Source organism: Loxodonta africana, chromosome 2 (assembly GCF_030014295.1).
Source record: "Loxodonta africana isolate mLoxAfr1 chromosome 2, mLoxAfr1.hap2, whole genome shotgun sequence".
Lineage (NCBI taxonomy): Eukaryota > Metazoa > Chordata > Mammalia > Proboscidea > Elephantidae > Loxodonta > Loxodonta africana.
In genome coordinates, this window is record NC_087343.1 from 169,636,353 (window position 1) to 169,659,801 (window position 23,449).

Consider the following 23,449-nt stretch of genomic DNA (forward strand, 5'->3'; position numbering starts at 1 on the left):
CCTGAAACTTGGGATAGGGACATATGGGCAATAATCAGGAAGCTGAAGACACTGAGCCCTAAATTCTGTTGAATCACTCCTGCCAATAGAACTGCTAGCTTTCTCACTCCCATCTGAAGAGATAATGCCATGTTTGTATGCTAAACTACCCTCCCCAGTAAAACCGTTAACCCCTTCACCCCCATCTGATGAGATTAACCCTGCTGCAGCTAAAGAGCCATTGCCTGGGGCATCACCTGAGGCAGATGCTTTATAAGATGTTCTCAGAACAATTCTCCACAGCTGATTTTGGCTTCTAGACCTATAACTAGACTTAAGTGCCATCAAGCCCCAATAGGTAAAATACAAAGTGTGACCCATGTGGAGGTATACTACACTTCAAAAGAACTGCTTGACTTTTTTAATATGTACAAACAGAAACCTGGGAAATATATATGGGAATGGCTATTAAGGGTGTGGGATAATGGTGCGAGGAACAAAGATGGATCAGCCTGAGTTTATTGATATGGACCCACTAAGCAAGATTCTTCATTCAATGTTTCAGCCTTAAGAAGTTAGGAAAGGATCTAATAGTTTATTTGGTTGGTTCACTGAAGCATGGATTATGCGGTGGCCGACACTAAATCAAGTTGAAGTACCAAACCTGACTTGATGTATGCTGTAGAAGAAGATATCCAAAGGCTTAGGGAAATTGGCACGCTAGAGTGGATTTATCAGGTTAGACCCACAAACCCACACATGGAGTGCCCAGAGGACACACCTTTTTCCACAACGTCGAGGAACAGATTTGTGAGGCGCCCCCCAGCATCCTTGAAAACTGCTGTGATTGCTATTTTGTATAAGTCAGATTTGACAGTGGGAACTGCCCTAACTGAATAAAGACACCTAACTACAATGGGGTTGATTGGACCCCCTGGTGGTAGGGGCCAAGTGGCGGCACTCAGTCGACAAAGACAAGTTGGGCATGGTTACCATAATGGACAGTGGAGCCAAAGCAGTAATCAGAACAGTCTGACTCATATGGACTTATGGCGTTGGCTACTTAGTCATGGTGTCCCTAGGAGTAAAATAGGTAGGAAATGTACTAAATATTTACCTGACCTGTGCAAGTGGATGAATTCTAGGACAAGTGAATAGCAGTCTGATTTGAATCACAAGAATAGAGAGTCACGGTCCCTCAGCCAATTCCCACACTTGAGCAAGTTTAAAAACTCACAACCCCTTTAATGAAGAGGAGGCCGGGTCCCAAGGAAGGTCCAGTATACTGCCAAAAACTTACACTGTAAATCTTTCTCCCAGCCTTCCCCAAAGGGACCTGCGGCCTTTTTGAGAGTGACTGTTCATTGGGGAAGAGGAAATAATCAGACTTTTTGGGACTACTGGATACTGGCTCTGAACTTACACTAATTCCAGGAGACCCAAAACGTCACTGTGGCCCACCAGTTAGAGTGGGGGCATGTGGAGGTCAAGTTATTAATGGAGTCTTAGCTCATGTCTGTCTCACGGTAGGTCCGGTGGGTCCCCGAACCCATTCTGTAGTGATTTCCCCAGTTCCAGAATGCATGGTTGGAATAGATAAACTCAGCAACTGGCAGAACCCCCACATTGGATACTTGACAAATGGAATAAAGGGTATTATGGTAGGAAAAGCCAAGTGGAAGCCATTAGAACTGCCCCTACCTAGGATAATAGTAAACCAAAAGCAATACCACACTCCTGGAGGGATTGTAGAGATTACTCCCACCGGCAAGGACTTGAAGGATGCAGGGGCGGTGATTCCCACCATATCCTCATTCAACTCACCTAATTGGCCTGGGCAAAAAACAGATGGATCTTGGAGAATGACAGTGGATTATTGAAAATTTAACCAGGTGGTGATTCCAATTTCAGCTGCTGTTCCAGGTGGGGTTTCATTTTGCTTGAGCAAATTAATGTATCTGCAGGCACCTGGTATGCAGCTATTGATCTGGCTAATGCCTTTTTCTCCATATTTGTTTCAAAGGACCACCAGAAGCAGTTTGCCTTCAGCTGGCAAGGCCAGCAATATACTTTAAGTTCCTATCTCAGTTCTATAGCCCTATGCCATAATTTAGTCTGCAGAGACCTTGATCACCTCTTCCTTCCATAAGATGTCATACTGGTCCATTATATTGATGGCATTATGCTGACTGGACCTAGTAAGGAAGAAGTATCAATGAGTCTGGACTTATTGGTAAAACATTTGCATGCTAGAGGGTGGGAAATTATAATCCTGCAAAAATTCAGGTGCATTCCACCTCAGTGAAATTTCTAGGGGTCCAGTGGTGTGGGGCATGTCAAGATATTCCTTCTAAAGTGAAGGATAAGTTATTGCATCTGGCCCCTCCCACAATTAGAAAGGAGGTACAACACTTAGTGGGCCTCTAGATTTTGGAGGCAGCATATTCTTCATTTGGACTCCAGCCTGTTTATCAAGTGACTTGAAAAGCTGTTAGTTTTGAGGGGGGCCTAGAACAAGAGAAGGCTATGCAACAGGTTCAGGCTGCTGTGAAAGCCACTCTGCCTCTTGGGCCATATTACCCGGCTGATCCAATGGTGCTTCAAGTGCTAGTGGTAGACAGAGATGCTGTTTGGAGTCTTTGGCAGGCCCCTATTGGTGAATCACAGCACCAACCCTTAGGATTTTGGAGTAAAGCCCTGTGATTCTCTGCAGATAACTGCTGTCCTTTTGAGAAACAGCTTTTGGCTTATTACTGGGCCTTAGTAGAGGCTGAACACTTAACCATGGGACACCAAGTCACGATGCAGCCTGAGCTGCCCATCATGAACTGGGCGTTGTCTGACCCACAGAGTCATAAAGTTGGACGTGCACAGCAGCACTCCATCATTAAATGGAAGTGGTATATACAAGATTGAGCCTGAGTAGGACCTGAAGGCACAAGTAAGTTGCATGAGAAAGTGGCCCAAATGCCCATGGTCTCCACTTCGGTCACATTACCTTCCATCTCCCAGTCTGTACCTATGGCCTCATGGGAGTTCTTTATAATCAATTGACTGAGGAAGAGAAAACTGGTGCCTGGTTTGCAGATGGCTCTGCACGACACCATGCACCACTTAAAAGTGAACAGCGGTAGCACTACAGCCTCTTTCTGGGACCTCCCTAAAGGACAGTGAGGAGGGGAAAAACCTCTCAATGGGCAGAGCTTTGAGCAGTGCACTTGGTTGTTCACTTTGCTTGGAAGGGAGAAATGGCCAGATGTGGGATGGTATACTGATTCATGGGCCATGGCCAATGGTTTGGCAGAATGGTCCGGGACTTGGAAGGAACAACTTGACTGGAAAATTGGAGACAAGGAGATATGGGGAAGAGGTGTGTGGATAAACCTCTCTGAATGGATCAAAGAAGTGAAGATATTTGTGTTTCACGTGAATGCTCACTAAAGGGTGACCTCAGCAGAGAAGGATTTTAACAATCAAGTGAATAGAATGATGCGTGCTGTGGAAACCAGTCAGCCTCTGTCCCCAGCTACTCTGTTATTGCTCAGTGGGCTCTTGAACAAAGTGGCTATGGTGGCAGGGATGGAGGTTATGCAAGGGCTCAGCAGCGTGGACTTCCACCCACCAAGGCTGACTTGGCTACAGCTACTGCTGCCCAATATGCCAGCAGTAGAGACTTAACACTGAATCTCTGAAATGGCGCCATACCTCAAGGTGATCAGGCAGCATCCTGGTGGCAAGTTGATTACGTTGGACCACTTCCGTCATGGAAAGGGCAGTATTTTGTTCTTGGAATAGACATTTACTCTGGATATGGATTTGTCTTCTCTGAATGCAGCGCATCTATTGGCTAGAATTTTATTGAGAATTATTGCATCTATATCTATGAGAGATATTGGTCTTTTTTTTTTTCTTTCACGTGGTCTCTTTGCCTGATTTTGGTATTGGGGTTATGCTGGCTTCATAGAATGAATTTGGAAGTATCCCTTCCTTTTCTGTGTTCTGAAATAGTTTGAGTAGTACTGGTGTGATCTCTTCTCTGAATGTTTGGGAGGATTCTCCAGTGAAGCCATCTGGGTCAGGAATTTTTTTGTTGGGAATTTTTTTTTACTTTTCCAACCTCTTCTCTTGTTATGGATCTGTTCAGATTTTCTACCTCAGTTTTTGTTAGTTTTGGTAGGTAATGTGTTTCTAGAAATTTGTCTGTTTACTCTAGGTTTTCAAATTTGTTGGAGTATCGTTTTTCATAATATTCTGTTATGATTCTTTTTATTTCAGTTGGGTCTGCTGTAATGTCCCCCATTTCATTTCTTATAGGGGTTGTTTGCTTCCTCTTGTGTTTTTCTTTTGTCAGTGGCCAGTGGTTTTCTATTTTGTTGGTCCTTTCAAAGAACCAACTTTTGGTTTTGTTGATTCTTTGAATTTTTTTCTAGTCTCTTATTTTTTTCTGCTCTAATCTTTATTATTTCCTTTCTTCTAGTGGCTGTGAGCTTCTTTTGCTGTTCTCTATTTGTTCAAGTTGTATAGGTAACATTTTGATTTTGTCCCTTTCTTCTTTTTTGATGTGTGCATGTATTGCTATAAATTGATCTCTGAGCACTGCCTTTGCTCTGTCCCACAGGTTTTGGTTTGATGTGTTTTCATTCTCATTTGGTTCCGGGAATTTTTTTGAATCCATCTTTGATTTCTTCTATTGCCCAGTGGTTTTTTTTTTTTTTTTTTAGCAAAATGTTATTCAGTTTCCATGTATTTGATTTTTTTTTTCTTTGCTCCTCCTGTTATTAATTTCTGCTTTTTTTGTTTTACCTCAGTGTTTTGGATTTTGTTGAGGGCTGCTTTGTGGCCTAAGATATGGTCTATTCTGCAGAATGTTCCATGTGCATTGGAAAAAAACATATTTTGCTGCTGTTGGGTGGAGTGTTCTATATATGTCTATGAGGTCAGGTTGTTTTATTGTGGCCTTTAGATCTGTGTCTTTGTTGAGTTTCTTTCTAGATGTTCTGTCCTTTGCTGAGAGTGGTGTGTTGAAGTCTCCTACTATTATTGTGGAACTGTTAATTTCTCTTTTCGGTGCTGTTAGAGTTTGATTTATGTATTTTGGAGCCTTGTCAGTGGGTGCATACATATTTATTAATGTTAATGTCTTTTTGGTGGAGTGTCCCTTTAATCATTATATAATGACCTTCCTTGTCTTTTATGGTGGATTTTGTTTTAAAGTCAGTTTTACCTAGATTAGGATTGCCACTCCTGCGCTTTCTTGGTTGTCGTTTGCTTGATATGTTTTTTACCCTCCTTTGGCTTTTAACTTATTTTTATCTTGATGTCTAAGGTCTGTCTCTTTTGGGCAGTATATTGATGGGCTGTGTTTTCTTATCCATTCCGCCACTCTGTTTCTTGACTGGTGCATTTAATCCATTTACATTCAGTGTAATTATCAGTAGGTATGAATTTACTGCTGGCATTTTGTTGTGCTTTTCTCTGTGGTGCTGATGAGTTCTTTGTACTGTATACTTTGCTGAGTTCTTTTTGTTTATGGATTTTCTTTTCATTTCCTCTGTTGCTGTTGATTTTGTGTTTACTGAGTCTTTATGATTTTCTTCTTTTTTATTTTGATGAAAAGATTTATTAGTTTTCTTTGTGGTTATCCTGAAATTTATATTTACCTTCCTAAGTTTAAAACAGTCTGTCCTTTCTTGATATCACCTAGACTTCATCTCTAGATGGAAGTTCTGTAACTATGCCATTTATTCTCTTAAAGTTGAGTTTTAAATTAATATTTAATTGGGGGATTTGTATTTTACCATGGCATATTAGAATAAGAGTGAACTCCCACTCTTACAGAGAGTGAGGCCATTATGGGCAGCATCTTGGTCTGTTGTCTCAAGCTTGTGCACATGTTTTTTAGGTCATGGGTTTGACAGGGGCCTTTCTCTTGGTACATTACTGTCTTTAGATACCTTTCTAGCTCTCTAGGATACAGAGTCACCCCTTGACACTTGCATACCTGCCTGTACTGAATATCCTAGGAATTCAGGTATTTGCGCTCATCAGCTTTTCTGCACTGGATTCTGAGTATGTTGAAGTTATAGATTAGCTTCACCCCAGAAAACAAAACAAAAAAAAACCCCGTTGTCTTTGAGTCAATTCCGACTCATAGCGACCCTATCCTGTTAATTCACATTCCCTTGTAGTATGTTGCCTCAAAGAAATGCTGCAGGCATGGGTGACTCTGCCCTCTGGGAGGGAGAGCCAGAGGGCTCAGCAAACAATGCAGTGACCTGTGAGAATCTTTAAAGCAGCTGCAGGAAGGGAAGGGGGAAACTGATGGAAAGAGACTTTAGGCAGATTTTTATAAAACTTGACAGTATTAGAAAGCTAAGTCATGGGTGGGTTCAAGGCCCAGCTCAGTTTCTCAGTGCTTTGTGGCTTCAGGCAAGCTACTTCACCTCTCTGGCGCTCCTATTTTTATCCTTAATAAAAATAGAAGGCTACTATCTGGCTTCTACCTTTATTTGGTTATTGTAAGGTTATTTGGTCACTATATGTGTTACTTGGTTATTGTAAATGGTACTGTGGACTTTGACAATGGTCAAATGAGAATCAGATTTTTGTATTCATCCAGCACACTTATACTAAGTGCCTGCTATGTGCCAGGCATAGTTCTATGTACTGGGCATATAAGGGTGAGAAAAGTAGACCCAGCCTTCAAGAAGGCCATATCCTAGTGAAAGAAACAGGCAGTAAGCAAGCAAACAAATAAATACGGCAACGATGATGGGTACCTGTGAAGGAAATAAACAGGCTGGTGTAAGAGTCAGGAATGGGGGAGTCCCAGGAGGTCTCTCTGAGGAAATGATGGTCCAGCTGTGACATGAAGGCTGGGGACAAATCAGGAGAAGAGTGTTCAGGGAGGAGGAACAGCAAGTTCAAGTGCCCTGTCTTAGTTATCTAGTACTGCTATAACAGGAATACCACAAGTGGATGAATTTAATAAACAGAAGTTTATTCTCTCACGGTCTAGTAGGCTAGAAGTTCAAATTTAGGGCATCAGTTCCAGGGGAAGCCTCTCTCTCTGTCGGCTCTGGGGGAAGGTCCTTGTCATCAATCTTCCCCTGGACTAGGAGCTTCTCAGTGCAGGGACCCCGGGTCCAAGGAATGCACTCTTCTGGCATTACTTTCTTGGGGGTATCAGGTTCCCCTGTCTCTCTGCTTACTTCTCTATTTTATGTCTCAAAAGAGATGGGTTTAAAACAATCTAATCTTTTATTTTGTGAGTCCTGCCTCATTAATGTAACTGCTGATAATCCCATCTTGTCAACATCCTTGAAGTAGAATTTACAACACATAGGAAAATCACATCAGATGACAAAATGGTGGATAATCACATAGTACTGGGAATCATGGCCTAGCCAAATTGATACACATATTTTTGGGGGACACAGTTCAATCCATAACAGGCCCTGAGGCAGAGCTGACTTGCTTGAAGAATAGAAAGAAAGTAGTATAGCGTGGCTGGAGAACAGTGACATATAACAAACATATAGTTAATTTCACTGAGTTTGTTTATTTATAGTTAATTTCATGTGATGTTGAGTAGCTTCAACTTCCTTTATGCTTTTCTTCCTATTTTTCAAGCTCATTTGTCTTGGGGAGAAAAAGTATTTTACAGATATGTTCTGAATATTAAAATTATTCTTAAAAATATTTTTAGACTGTAGAAAGGAGAATACTGAATAGCATTACAGCATATGGGCTGTAGAGTCAGTTGTACCTGGGTTCACATCACTTAGGAATTCTCTGACCTTGGACAAGTTATTCAGCCTTTATAAGCCTCAGTTTTCTCATCTGTCAAATGGGGATAATAACCCCTGAGCTCCATCTCTCAGAGAATTGCTATAAAAATAAAAAATTTTAAAGGAAATGATAATTATGAAAATACTTTGAGTATTTAAAAGGCATTATTAATGGGGAAGAGAATGTCTGGACTCCAGTTTGGCTCATGGGGCCCCAGGCATATTTGATTGTCAGTAATTGGATAGTCTCAGACAAGATTTTCTGTGGTCGGGTTGAACCCGTATTAGCTTGCAGGTGAGAAGCCTGTTCCAGGGCAGTGTCCTTCAAGTGCAGCTGAAATGGCAAAGAAACAAATGATTAATAAATGAAGGGCTCGGAAGCCTGGCTGCTGCTGTAAGGTTTCTGTGCATAGGAAACTCAGAAAAAAGGAGGTGGTCCCATTGTGCTGTCTCTGCAAGAAGTGATTTTGTGCTGGCAGCACTGTGTTACAAGCCAAGGCTGAGTTCTCTGAAAACAGCCTGTGTGGCACCAAGGGGTGGAGGCCGGGTCTCGGGTTGACCAGCGAGTAAGTGAAGGAGCTGGCATGAGATTGTGGCTCTTGGGGATGCCACCAAGTGCTTTTTGTGTCCCAGCCCTCTGCCCTTTGGCATTCTGAAACAATCGCAGCCACACTGCTTGTTGAGCACCTACCATGTTTCCGATGCTGTGCTAGGCCCTGCCTAGCTGAGAGACAGACTATTAATAAGGGCCGTAATGTCAAGGAAATTCCTGGGTTTTGCAAATGGTTAATACACTTGGCTGCTAACCAAGAGCTTGGCGGTTCAAGCCCACCCAGAGGTACCTCGGAAGAAGGCCTGGAGATCGATCTACTTCCAAAAAATCAGCCAGTGAAAATCCTATGGAGCACAGTTCTGCTGTGACACACATGAGTTCGGCATGAGTTGGAATTGTCTCAGTAGTGGCTTTTTTTTTTTAACTGGTAATGGCAAGAAGGGGTCTGAAGTGCTTTCCTGGGGCAAGTAGAGAATGCAGTGGGAGCATACAGCAGGTACGGAACCCAGTGGCTTTGTTTCATATTTTTTGTTTGTTTTGGTTTTTTTTGTGGAGGGTTAGGAGGGTGTCAGAGAAAGCTTCCTGGAGGAAGTGCAATTTAAGCAAACATCTGAAGGTTGAATAAGCCAGGTTGGAGTCTAGGATGAAGTGGTAGGGTGAGGAGAGGGTTCTAGGCAGAGGATCTGACAGAGTTGTGGCTTCTCTGACTGGGGCTTGGCTTTGAAGGCAAGCAGCGAGGGCTAGGTCCAGAAAGGGTGGCAGGAGGTGTCTTAGAAGAAGTCTTGATCCATGGTAAGGTAGAGTTTGTATTTTATCCCAACAGCAGTGGAAAGCCATTGGAGGGTGTTAAGCAGGGAGTATACGGTCAAGTTTGCGTTCTACAAGGATCACTATGGCCATTGTATGGCTACTGGACTGCAGGGGGCAGGGTGCTGGCAGGGCGGCCAGCAGGGAGGCTGGGAGGCCCAGGCAGGGGACAATGGAGAGAAGTAGACACATGCCACAGACATTTAAGGGTTAAAATCAACAGGACCTGGTGACTGTGACCATCACCTCAGACATTTTGAGCAGTGACAGTGGCCAGCAGCAGAGTTACCATGAAGTTTTGGGGTCTTTCCCTTCCAGGGCTCTGGGAGGAGCCCCAGCAATATGTTCCATGGTCATATGTTCTCTTAAAATTTACAAAAGTGAGGTCATTTAACCGTGGTCAGTTAAGACTGCTGTCTCTCTCTACTCCCCCTCTTGTCAGGTGGCCAACGCTTGACTGCAAGCATTTTTAGGATCCTATGGCCTATGGCTCCATAGGGTTTTCGGTGACTGTCACCTTTCAGAAGTAGATCATTAGGCCTTTCCTCCAAGACACCTTAGGATGGAATCAAACTGTCAACCTTTTGGTTGGTAGCTGAGCACTTAACTGTTTGTGCCACCCAGCGACTCCTTAGAAGGGAGGATGGTGAGACTTTGTCTCACTTTGGGCATGTTATCAAGAGGGTTCAATCCATGGGGAAGAACATCATGCTTGGTAAAGTAGAGGGTCTGTGAAACTGAGGAAGACCCTCAATGAGATGGGTTGACACAGTGGCTTCAACAAGGGGCTCAAACATTGCAACAATTGTGAGAATCGTGCAGGACGGGACAGTGTTTCGTTCTATTGTGCATGGAGTCCTTGTGAGTCAGAACCGACTTGACAGCACATAACGACAGCAACAGCATGGCAGGAAAGTTGAGTTGGGACTACATCTTTTTGTTGTTGTTAGTTGCTGTCAGTCAATTCCTACTCATGATGACCCCATGTAGCAGCATTTAAAATATACATTTTGTATATTCCTTAATTTCATATTTTTTAAAAAAGCCTTCCCACCCCCAAATACATAAACATTGGGCCCCACAAACTGGATCTACCATGGTGGTGACATGATTTTTCCTACCTGTGGCCATCGTGGCTATCAGCAGTAACAGGAGCTAGAACTTTACTCCAGGTAAAGAGAAGGCCGAGCCAGGCTGTAAGAGCTATCCGCAGATATCAAAGCTGCTGGCATGGAGATTACAAAGTGTACTTCATTTCTGTGCCTATAGTATGCATCTCTGACACAAAAATGATAGTGTTTACTCTGTGTCAGGTATATTACATAGTAACTCGTCTAATGCTTAGAAACACATTTATGAAATAGATATTATTACCTCCATTTTATATATAAGGAAAGTAAGGTACAATGAGGTAATTTGCTAGTCCTGGTTAGTAAGTGGGATTCAACGCATGGAATCTGGCATCATCATCAGGCTACACGGATGTTCAACCAGTGTGGCTACACAGGGCCCCCAGCTTAGAAGGGCCCCACACTTGGTTTAATGCTCTGCTGTCACTGTCTTGAAATTCTTAATAGGTTTTTTTTTTTTTTTTAACAAGGGCTCTCAATTTCATTTTGCACTGAGCCCCGTGAATTATATATTCAGTCCTGATCTGGGTCCATACTGTTAACCAACCACTACACTATTCTGACCATGGGTAGAAGGTGGAACAAGCTGCCTGAGGAAGTAGTAAGTTCCTCATCTTTGGAGGTGTTCAAGCAGAGGGTAGACAACTCATTGGCAAGAATACTTTACAGGGGTCTAAGTGCCAGGTGAGAGGAAAGGGTAGGGGTAAGGGGTTGGATTAGACAACCTTTAGCATCTAAGATCCTCTGAGCCCTGAGAGTCTATGATTCTGTAACTGTCCTTTCCACAACTTTTTGGAAGTCAGAAAATAGAGAAAACAAGGCCTTAGGGAATAGTCTGGTGCACAGAATTTTATGAGAAAATGGGGCAGTTCTCAAAGGAAAGAAATCTGTGGAAGGACACGGAACCTGGAGACATTTCCTTAGACAGCTAGCAGTGGTGCTGGGCTGTGGTCCCTTGCAGTCCAGCACTAACCTGTTTCTCTCCCTGCTAGCATCAAAAATGCTCCTGACCAGCTACAAACAAATAAAATGAGATTAAATTGGTGGTGTGGGGAAGCCCTCTTGGTCTGATTAGTGAGCCCACAAGTTTCACCCACGGTCACTGGCCACGGCAGTGGCTATAAACACTGCTTAGAGCAGCGTAGATGAGGCACGTTCTCAGACTGTGAGGTCACTTGTCCTCTGAGGCTGCTGCAGTCTTTGCAGAGTCTCCTACCACCTGACACATGAACACAGACTTGGAGCTTCAGTGCTGGGAAGGGACCTTAGGGGGTGATTACCCAAGGAGTTCCCAAACTGTGTTCCCTGGAACCCTGGGTCTCATGTGGATCCCTTAAATGTTGTGTGTGTGTGTGGTGGACCAAGGGTGGAATTGGGGACAGGGGGAACAAATGACCTTCCAGACCCCCTATCACAGCTGTGCCACTTACTCTCAACCTTGTGACAGTGGGCCAGTTATTTAATCTCTCTGACCTCAGATTCTGCTTCTGTAAAGGGGACGTAAAGGTGGTCTAATCGTAGGATTATGTGAGGATTACCTGAGAGAGTGCATGTTGCCCCTCAACTTGATAACTTTTATCTAAGTGTTTTCATCAATAACACAATTTTACAGTCCTTTGGGGTTTTCAAAGAGCTTTTCACGTACATGACTTCACCAAATTGTCTTAATAGCCAAAGGCGGTATGGCCTTCATTTTATTAATAAAGGAACTGAGGCTAAAAAGATTTAGGAGGTAACGAAGTCTACAAATCCACAATTTCATAATAACAGTGATTCTTCATATTTTTTAAAAGCTTGTCCTTTTGTTCACCGTGCTGATTACAGATTCCTACAACTTGACTTTTGTGTAAATGACAGTGCTCACTGAGTGCACAGTGATGTTTAGCCAAGGTTTGGAGAGCCCTTGATGTGTGCCATCTTAAGTCTGGGTTGACTGGGAAGGGGACTAGCAGGATGAGCCACATCCCCAGTACTGAAGTTAGAATGCTGAGTTGACAGCTCCGACCTGTCCCTCACCAGCTGTGTGACCTGGCGCAAATGACTTAATCCCTTGAAACCTGAATTTTCTCAAGGACAGTCCGTATCTACCACATGGAATTGTCCGAGAATTCAGTGAAGCAATCCATGTAAAATGCTTAACCCACTGCCTGACCCAATACATCTTAGCTGACATCGTTACCGTTTATTATAATTATTAGCACGTTTCAGACTAAATGTATCCATCTTCAAATGGGCCGCTTTCCATATTTGGCCATTACATATTAAACACATTTTTAACAAACTCATCAGCTTGAAATTGTAGGTTCCTCTGGTTTTCTTTTTAGCATCTGCTAGAAGTATTTTTAAATGCTCTTCCTGAATTCACAGGGAGCCCCTGTAAATCCACTTGAAAGCAGATCTCATCACTAAAAACCCACAAAACACCTCAGTAAGAATGGAGGAGTCAGGCTGTAATTTACGGCATCCACTTCTCGCAGCCATTTGGCATTTTGCAAACCGCCATTGCCATTAGCCGTCACTTTTGAGTATTTATGATCTTGCGGTTGGAGCACTTTGATTCTCATAACAGAAACGGGGTCACATTTAGAAAATGTACCCTACACGGAGCTAGAAAATTAGATCCCCTAGGGTGGCTGATGGATGGGGGTGACAGGGGAGTGTGGCCTGCCAGCCCGATTGAGGAGTGCCCTTTCCACACATCCCAGTTGGAAGCTGTCTTTGTGTCTCCAACCTCAGACTACTAGGCCTGAGCTTTCCACTTGGCAGTGGCTGCAGACTGGGGTAGAAAGACATGTATCTCAATACCAAACTGTTCTTCCACATGGATACCGTTTACTGCCACAAGGATGGTAAAGGCAGAGCTAGGATTTGGCAGGAATTCTTCCCTGATCTTATACAGATTCTTTGTGTCCCAGGCAGCAGAGGGAGTTTTGGATATGGCAAGTCAGAAGCGTGACTTAAGCGTGGCACTGACACGCTAAACTGGCAGTAGGAGAGACACCTGAGGACCACTCTTCCAGCCCATTCAATCTCTCAATTCCATGAGGTACTTGGCTGCCAAATTATATGGAATTTTTTTTCTTTTTTGGTCAAGAGAAGTTGGGGGTTTTTAGAGGAAGAAATTGCATTTAAATGGCAATTAAAAAAAAAATCAAAGACATTCACTGTGTGTGAAAAGAAATACCATCTTCTCTGTTCTGCAGTGTATCAGCATGCTTGTAAGAATCTGCGCCCCAGGAGAGTCGAGGGTGAGGACGACAGTCTAGTTCTGCTGTCGCTGGGAGACCTGGGGCAGCTCCCCTCCCCTCTTAAAGCTTCTTCTCCCTCTAGGATATTACATTACATTTAGTCGTCATGTCCCCCTAGGCTTCTCTTGCCTATGACATTTTCTCAGACTTTCCTTGTTTTTCGTGACCGTGACCATTTTGAATGAGTTCCAGTCAAATATTTTGTAGAATGTTCCTCAACTGGGATTTGTCTGAGGTCTTTCTCATAGTTAGACTGGGGTTATGGGCTCTTAGGAGGTTGTCATCACATCATATCAAGGGCACATACCATCAACATGACTTTACCACTGTTGGTGGTGTTGACCTTGCTCACCTGGCTGAGATTTGTTGGGTTTCTCCAGTGTAGCTACTCCTTCCCTCCTTTTCATACTGAACTCTTTGAGTTTGTGCAGCCCTCATCTTTCTCTTTTGACAAGGGCTTTTGGGGTCATTCATTTGTTTCATTAAACATTATCGGGGTCACCCTACATGACTGGCATAGTATTGGGTATTAGGGATATGGAGATCTGTAAGACCTGGCCTCTGCCCTCGAGGAATTCATTTGAGGTCGTGAAGGAGTAAAGACAAATGCCCCAGCAGTCACACCACCATGTGGTAAGTACAGTGATAGGGCTCACAGGAGCACAAAGGGAGTCACCTCACACCAGGCTTTCGTATTTTATGCTTTTGTCCTTTAAGTGAATTTTTCTAATGTTCTCCATTTCCTTCAACCCATAAAATTAAAAAAAAAATTTTTTTTTAAAGAGGCTAGCTTATTTCCTTTCTGTACCTACCCTGTGTCTCCTGAATGTTATTATTTTTAAGTATTTGCATAGCACTTTCCATGTTGAAAGCATTTTAGTCATTAATTAGTAATTCCACATTAATATGCAGATTGAATTAATCTATTTCAGGCACAAGTTTGTCTTGAGGAAACAAAATAGCTTAAGTGTTATTCCTCCCCACCTGCATCTTCTCCTCCCCCTGCACATTACCTCGATCATTATTAGGATTATTGCCGTGATTATTAAATGCTGATTGAGCACCGAGAGTGTTCGGTGCTATGAGGAACTCGGGGGAGGAAGAGTCCCTGCTCTATGGACTCTGAGCTGCACGGAGGCTGCCGTGGGGGATTCATTAGTGCTCGGAAACCGAAATCGGCCTCATAAATAGTCATCCTCAGGAAAGAGTTTCAGCGCTCCTATTTTTATTTTAGCCGCACTAAACTGAATCCCTCCTTAGTTCTGTTATTGTATGAGATTGGCTTTTCCTTTAGAAAAGTGTGTATCCTCCGTAATGTAACTACCATTTGTTGAGCTCTTACTGGGTACCAGGTGCCCTGTGTACCTTGTATTTGATTCACAACAATACCACTGGGAGGCTTTGTTATTTTCCTCATTGTAGAGACAAGGAAGCTGAGCCCAGGGAGGTGAAATCTTAAGTCTGGTAAATGGCAGAGCTGGGATTTGAACCCTTACCTATATGGCTCTATCTCTTTGCCTTTCCTTGGTCCACGATTCAAAGCCTTCCCAGCCTTTTTGCCCACTTTCCCCCTGCATCAGCTTCCCTCCTCATCAGTCTCAGGTAGGTAGAAGCCTTTCCAATGATATTTCATTTCACCCTCATTGCAACTCTGTAGGATAGGAGGTTCAGCCTCCTCCTCCCCACCTACCTGTCCCTCTGTGGGTAGTTCAGAGTTGCCACCTTGGACAGAGGAGATTGCATAAGGTCTCAGTCATCACCAGCAATTTGGTGAACACCACTTATTAGCTAGTGCTGGGCATGCAGATGTAAATGACCCATCCTTGTGCTCACTGAGCTCATAGTCTACTGAGGTGACAGAACCCCTTGAGTTTCAGAGGTATCTTGTCAGGTGTCCCATTCACTGGACACTTCTATTTCTGGCCTTATGGTAATATATGTCTGCGTTTTAATAAGCAGTTACTACATGCCAGGCCTTCCGCTCAGAGAGTGATCTTCATGAATCTTGTTTATTCCTCACGCTTTCCCTAGGAGGTGGGTTTGTTGGTATCCCCAGTAAAACAGGTGAAGAAACTAGCGCTCAGAGAAAACTCCATTGCTTAAGGAGAAACACTTAGGATGTGGCTGAGCTGCTATTCAAACTCAGATCTGTCTGAATGCAGAGGCTCCCTTTTGAGTTATCTTGATGGCTTCTGTTTTAATATTGTCGGGATGAGTGTGTGTTCGTGTGCACGCACACATGTGAGCTGGCATTTACCATGCGTCAGGTGCAGGGCTAGGTCAGTGAGGGACACAGTCCCGAACAGGATGCCACCCCTATCATTATGGACCTGCAGCCTGATGGGAGTGACAGACACAAAGATAACCTTCAAATGCAACTTAGTATGATTAAAAAAAAAAAATTTTTTTTTTTTTTTTGATGATAGATAACCAAAAATCCAAACCCACTGCCCATCGAGTTGATTCCTACTCGTAGGAACCCTATAGTACAGGACAGAGTAGAACTGCCCTGTAGGGTTTCCAAGGACGGGCTGGTGGATTTGAACTGCAAGAGGCAATTTCTGGTTCTGGGTAGCCTTGGGCAAGCATCTTAACCTCTCTCAGGCTGAGTTTCCTAACCTATAAAATGGGAGTGATAAAGCTTATCTCCCAGGGTTGTGATCAGAATGAGAATAGAGGAAGTACATAAAGCACTTGGCATATGACAGGTGCAATAAATGGTAGCACTTACCCGAAGAAGTGTTAGTAAGGGAGATCCTAATCATAGGTTAGCATGAGTGCAGCTTAATGCAATTCCTCTGGGCCTCTCAGTCCGTTGGTCTTATCTCAGCAGTGAGCTGTTTAGATGCTTAAGGACGGTGCCATTTCTTATCATTCTGTGTCCTGGGTTAAGTGTATTAGCTTCCCCAGCAGAACAGAACACACACAAAAACTAATAAAATGTTCACTGATTAACTGACAGCAATTTTGTTTTGTGGCTGGGGACAGAGGTCTGAGAAATTGGGAAAAGTCACAGAGGAGTAGCTGTAAGTGCTTTCTTTATGCATCTCCTAGTCTTCCTGCAGAGCATGGCAGAGTTAGGCCGGAGGTTGAAGTCCCCCCCAGCAACTTCCTAGCTGTGTGACCTGGCAAGATATGGCAGAGCCTCAAGTGCTTGCCCCTATGGTGGGAGAAAAATACCTGCCATACAAGGTATGGAGATAAAATGAGACAATGCACGGAATGCATTTAGCATGGCCCCCCAGGGTTGAGTAAAGCGTAAATGCTCAGTAAGTGGCTAGAGGTGTTGCGTTTTGAGGGGGCTTATTACCAAGACCCTGAGCCCCACCAAATGCTGCTTGATGGTCTATTTCAGACTCTTGTCATTCTCACTTTTGACTAAGGCTCTTTCTAGAAATGCCCATGGAAAAAATGCATTCTTGCCAGTTAGATGAGGCCCCACTGCAGCCATTTCTGAGGTGTGTGGGTTTGGATTTGGCAATGCCTTGGAATGCTGGGCCCGAGCTGGTGAGTGGGGCTGCAGGATTAGTCAGCCCAGTCACTGGGATGTGGAGAGAAACTTTGGAGGGGGGTGTTGGAGGCAGAGGATGCAATTTTCCTCCTTCCCCCGACCCATAGCAATATTTTAGAAAGTTTACAAAATACAGATAAGCACAAACACAAAAAGAAAATCCTAATGATTGTGATCATCAAGAGATAACCAGTTATGCTTTAGTACCTATCTTTTTTTGGGGGGGGGTATGCAATTCATGTATTTTTATCGCAATTCTAGATTATAGAGAGATTTGTGACAAGCTTTTGTCACTTAACACATTGTGAATGGGAATTATTATGTTGATAGAGTTTATTTACCATTTTAAAGTAGTGGATACTATTCCAGTTTGAGATGAACTCTAGTTCCTTTTAGCACTACTCTGTTACTGGATATTTATTTCCAGTTTTTCATTATCATAAACAGTACCCAGTGAGCGTCCTTCTGTACACGTCTCAGCCGACTTGTCCAGTTATTTTCTCAGTATAAATCCTTAGAATTGGGTCAGGCATAAGACTTTTTTCTTTTTCTTTTTTTTCCTGACCCTGCATGTGTCAGAGCAGAGCTGTGCTCCGTGGGGCTTTTGATGGCAGAGTTTTCAGAAGTATATCACCAGGCCTTCCCTCCGAGGTGCTTCTGAGTGGACTTAAGCTTCTAACCTTTCCAACACAGCTAAGCATGTTGACTGTTTGCAGTACTCAGGGACTCCGGGACTTTTTGAATCAACTCTTTTTTTTTTTTTTTTTCCTCCTTGCAACTGTAAGATTTGGAAGTGGTCTCCATAAACAGCTGTCCCCTTTGCCATGAGACCAGAAGAACTGTATGGTGCCTGGCTACCATTACTGAACATTTGATCAAAGAGTCTATAGAAGAATCCTGATGAAAAGGGGGAAAATGCAGAATAGAATTTCAAATTCTTATGGACTCCAGGCTTTCTAGAGCCATGAGGGTTAGATGAACCTCTGAAACTATTGCCCTGAGATAATCTTTAAACCTTAAACCAAAAGTATCCCCTGAAGGCTTCTAAAAACCAAATGATAGTTTAGCTTAACTAGTGAAAAAGGTCTGCCTTGAGCATTATGTTATTTTAAGAACTATCTGTATGGGATCAAACTGAAAATTGCAACTCAAAAGGTTAGCTAGGAACCTTAGGGGCCAGCAAATTTATGTTAATGTAGGAGGAACAACTCAGAAAAGGAGGGTGAAAATGGTTGCACAACTTGAAGAATTTAATCAGTGTTGCTGAATTGTTTATGTAGACACGGTTGAATTGGTGGATGTTTTGTTTTGTATATTCTCAACAACAACAAAATAAAAAAAATTTTTTTTAAGTAAAAAAAAAATAAAGACTACTGGGGATACACACTACTCAGAAGCATTGCCTTACAAAAAGAGAGAGAGAGAGAAGAATGCTGTAGCATGGGAAGGCCCTCTTTATTCTTCATGGTAACACAATATTCAGCTCTTAAAAGTCACCTAGTATTTTCACAGTCATCTCATTTGGCTAGCTCTAAAAGCTCTAGGAAGTGGTCAAATTCCGTTTTACTTGGTTACACAAATCAACACCCATGGAAGCAGCAGTCAAGAAATCAACTGATGTATTGCATTGGGCAAATCTGCTGTAAAAGACCTCTTTGAAGTGTTAAAAAATGAAGATGTCACTTTGAGGACTGAGGTACACCTGACCCCAGTTTGATGGTTAAGGTTGTGTGTCATTTGGCCCGGACAGATTCTCAGTGGCTTGGCAGTTATGTAATGGTGTAGTTTGACAGTTATATAATGATGTAATTTGGAAGTTATATAATGATGTAGTCCTCAATGATGTGATCAGCCAATCAGTTGTAAGAGGAGTTTCCTCAGAGGTGTGGCTTGCATCCGATATATTTATGGACAGCCTGGCAAAGCTCGCTTGCTAAAATTCTTGCTTGCTAAAATTCTCGCTTTTCGTGTATATCTTGAGTCAGTCTCTTTTGAGATATAAAAGAGATTAAAACAACCAAGCTAAGAAGCAGAGACGAGAGAAGCCACATGAGAGATCAACCAGGAGCAAAAGCTTGAAAAAAAGACAAGGACCTTCCTCCAGAACCAATAGAAAAAGAGATCTTTCCCCTAGACCTTGTGCCCTGAATTCGGACTTCTAGCCTCCTAAACTGTGAGGAAGTAAATTTCTGTTCGTTAAAGCCATCCACTTGTGAAGTTTCTGTTATAGAAGCACTAGATAGCTAAGACAGGGCCCTACCTTAGACCTTCTCAATCAGCTTCTCTCTGAGGTAGCCTAGGAAGCTGCATTTTAACAAGCTCCAAGGGTGACTCTTTACCCCACTGAGTTTACAAATCACATTTGAGGCACTTTCTACTACTGGTAGGTGCTCCCATTGTGTCTGTTGGGTCCTATTTCTTCTTCCTGCTTCTACATTACTTGAATAAGTATGCTTCTTGGTACATCTGCCCAGGTGGCTATTTCAAGGTTAATAATCCTGATCCTGTGGAGAGTAAACGATTCTTAGAGGTGGTCCCAACCCAACTAGTTGCCATCAAGTTGATTCTGACTCATAGCGACCCTATAGGACAGAGTCGAACTGCCTCAAGGATTTCCAAGGCTTTAACCTTTATGGAAGCAGACTGCCTCATCTTTCTCCCGCAGAGCCACTGGTGGGTTCAAACCACCAAACTTACGGTTAGCAGCTGAGCGCTTTAACCCTTGTGCCACCAGGGCTCCTCGAGGTAGTCTCAGTGGCTCTTAAATCTCTGTCTCTTCCTGTCTCTCTCCTGAAAGCTCTCCTGTCACTTGTGGGGTTATGACCAGGCCCTCAGAACCCTCCACGGTGTTACCATGCAGTCTGGCTCAGCCTTCCCAACTTTGCCTGGAATGTCTGAGTTTGCCCCAGCCCCTTCCTGCCCCCTAACTCATGCATCAAGGCTCAGCCAAAGCCTCCTTCTCCGTATCTGCCTCCCTGGAGCAGAGTAACCCCCACCTCCTAAAAGTGCTTTGTGCTTTTTTGACCCCTGGTCTTCCCCAGCCTTATAATTTGTTCTATTTCATCCTATTTTTTGATTCTTTAAAACTGGAAGTCTTTTCTCAAGAGTTTAATAAGTCAGTTTTGTTAACAGCACAGACTCTGAAACACAGGCAGATCTGAGTTCACATCCTAGCTCTGCAACTTATTAGCTGTGTCGCCTTGGGTGAGTTACTTTACCTCTGCTGAATGGGACAGCATCAGCACCCACCTATAGTGAGCAATTAAGATAATGAATGAAAGTACTTAGTAGAGTGCGCATTGCAAGGGCTTAAAAATAGCAGCTGTTAACAAGCAGCATTAGCACTATTATTGTTGTTAGGTGCCTCGAGTTGGCCCTGATCCATGCAGAATAGAACAAAAAAGCTGCCGTGTCCAGCACCATCCCCATGATTGGTTGTGAATTGGGCTGTGGTGATCCATGAGGTTTTAATTGGCTGATTTTCAGAAGTAGATTGCCAGGCCCTTCTTCTTAGTCTTAGCCTGGAAGCTCTGCCGAAACCCATTCAGTATCGTGGCAACACACAAGAGTCCACCGACAGCCGCATGAAGTGCACTGACCAGGAATCAAACCAGTTCATTCTGGTTCAAACCCCTGCCAGAATTTGCATTTCCACCTCAGATATACTGAATTTGAATCTACAGTTTAACAAGATCCCCAGGTGATTCTTATGTATAGCAATACAGTTTGAGAACCATTGCTCTACTAGTGGTTCTCAGAATTGGTTCCTAACCAGCAGTGTTAGCGTGGGAACTTGTTAGAAATGCAATTTCTCAGCAGGGCTTCAGACTGGACATTCGAAGCCCTGCTCCCACATGAAAGGCAAGAATTCCACCACTGAACCACCACTGTACTCTCTATAACAGTATCACTGGATACTGTCTAAGAAAAAAAAACCTGTTGCTGTCAAGTCGATTATGACTCATAGTGACCGTATAGGACAGAGTAGAACTGCCCTATACAGTTTCCAAAGAGCGCCTGGTGGATTTGAACTGCTAACTTTTTGGTTAACAGCCATAGCACTTAACCACTACGCCATCAGGGTTTCTATACTATCTATGTGGCTAATCCTTTGAGGGCAAGGACTAGGCATGTGAGAAAAAAATAGCACCTATTGAACAAATGACCCTCCCTGTTTTCATCCACGTGCTCTTTTAAGGTAGGACTTCTTACCAGGAATACCTGGGTGTCCCAAGAGCCTTCAGAGCCTTCCCTCATAAACAGCGTACTTTCTCTTTGGGATTTAACCAAAGGAGGCGATATTGCATAGTAGTTAACAATGCACAGTCCAGAATTAGACTTGTTGTTAGGTGCCGTGGAGTTGATTCTGACTCGTAAAGATCCCAAGTTCAACAGAATGAAACGCAGCCCAGTCCTGTGCCATCCTCACATTCATCACTATGTGTTTGAGCCCATTGTTACAGCCACTGTGTCAATCCATCTTGTTGAAGGTCTTCCTCTTTTTTGATGACCCTCTAGCAAGCATGATATCCTTCTCCAGAGCCTGGTTCCTCCTGGTAACATGTCCAAAGTACGTGAGACACAGTCTCCCTATCTTCACTTCTAAGGAGCATTCTGGCTGTACTTCCAAGACAGACTTGTTTGCTCTTCTAGCAGCCCATGGTATATTCAATATTCTTTGCCAATGCCGTGATTCAAAGGCATCAATTCTTCAATCGTCCTTATTCATTATCCAGCATTCACATGCATATGAGGTGATTGAAAATACCATGGCTTGGGTCAGATACACCTTAGTCCTCAACACTTTGCTTTTCAACACTAGAAAGAGGTTTTTTGCAGGAGATTTGCCCAATGCAATTTGTAGTTTGATTCCTTGACTGTTGCTTCCATAGGCGTTGATTGTGGATCCAAGTAAAATGAAATCCTTGAGAACTTCAGTATTTTCCCCTTTTATCATGATGTTGCTTATTGGTCCAGTTGTGAAGGTATTTGTTTTTCTTTATGTTAAGCTGCAACCCATAGTGAAGGCTGTAGTCTTTGATCTTCATGAGTAAGTACTTCAAGTCCTCTTTGCTTTCAGCAAGGAAGGTTGTGTCATCTGCATATTGCAGGTTGCTAATGAGCCTTCCTACAATCCTGATGCCACATTCTTCTTCATATAATGCAGCTGCTCGGATTATTTGCTCAGCATACAGGTTGAATAAGTATGATTAAAGAACACAACCCTAACACACCTTTCCTGGTTTTAAACCATGCAGTATTCCCTTGTTTTGTTGAACAACTGCCTGTGGGTCTATGTACAGGTTCTGCGTGAGCATAGTTAAGTGTTCTGGAATTCCCATTCTTCACAAGGTTATCCATAATTTGTTATGATCCACACAGTCAAATGCCTTTGCACAGTTAATAAAACACAGGTAAACATTTTTCTGAAAAGTAATATTGCCCTCTAAAGGCATTTCAAGAAGTTGCTGAAGGAAGCTGGTCTTAAGGCTCAGAATTCTTCCTTTCAGCCATTGTTTGTCATATTTCATGAATTGTTCCCCATCTCTTCAGCAAACAGTGAACTAAAGAAGCATTTGAATTCCTGAAATGTTAGAGGTCTAAAGAGTATTTAGAGAGCTTCTAGTTCATAGTCCTTATTTCACAGGGGAGGATGCAGAGGCCCAAGCTGGGAAGGGGCTTGCCAGGTCATGTGGAGAGTGAGCAGCAGAGCCAGGAACCAGCAGCCGAATCTCCCAGCCCAGGCCGTGACAGCAGCTCTTAATTTTCGTTGCTCCGTTCCACATGTGGCAGGGCACGAGGATGCTTGTTTTTCCTAAACGGGAGCTTTGCAAATACAGGGAACTGAATGACTGCCTGGAGCTGGATGGGTTGCATAAATATCATTTGTGTGGTCTGCTTTACTCATTGTGTAATTTAAGCGACATTTATATTGAGAATCATTTCAACTTGCTTTAAAAAGGCGATTGAATTCCAACATCTGAGAGGCTTTTCCGGGGAACACAGGAGTGGGTTTGTTCTGTGAGCCCAGAGGACAGAGTGGGACTGGTGGGATTTGGGGAGGTTAAGGGTCAGCACATTCTGACTCATTGTTCATTCACTGAATAAGTAATTTTGGAATGCCTTCTCTATGGCAGGGAGAGTGCTCAGGATACAGTGATCATTGCAGCAGACAGCAAGGACCCAGATGTGACAACATACAAGCCCAGTAAAGTGGAGCAGGTGCTGGGAGAGAAGCAGGTACAGCAGCCACAGGACACAAAGCAGAGGGCAGCCCTTTCCACCTCAAATAGGGGCTACAAGGAGGCGCCACTGTTGGGCCATCTCTTGACAGATGAATTTGGATGTGTCAGGCAGACAGGGTGGGGCATTCTTGGTAGAGGGAACAGGTTGAGCAAGAGCTCAGAGGTATGAAACATCCACAGTTTTTG

General features: G+C 43.3%; 1 protein-coding gene and 1 long non-coding RNA gene across 4 annotated transcripts in view; both read left to right on the top strand.

Moving 5' to 3' along the window:
- The window catches only part of GALNT10 (polypeptide N-acetylgalactosaminyltransferase 10), a 270,053-nt gene that overhangs the window by 45,122 nt on the left and 201,482 nt on the right, over positions 1–23,449 (top strand). The gene's annotated exons all lie outside the window — the stretch shown is intronic.
- Positions 1–23,449, top strand: part of LOC111751236 (uncharacterized) — a 79,870-nt gene that overhangs the window by 44,499 nt on the left and 11,922 nt on the right. For all 3 annotated transcript variants that reach the window (XR_002786335.2, XR_002786334.2, XR_002786333.2), the window contains exon 2: positions 23,156–23,258. This is a non-coding gene — a long non-coding RNA (uncharacterized LOC111751236). The remainder of the gene's footprint in view (positions 1–23,155; positions 23,259–23,449) is intronic.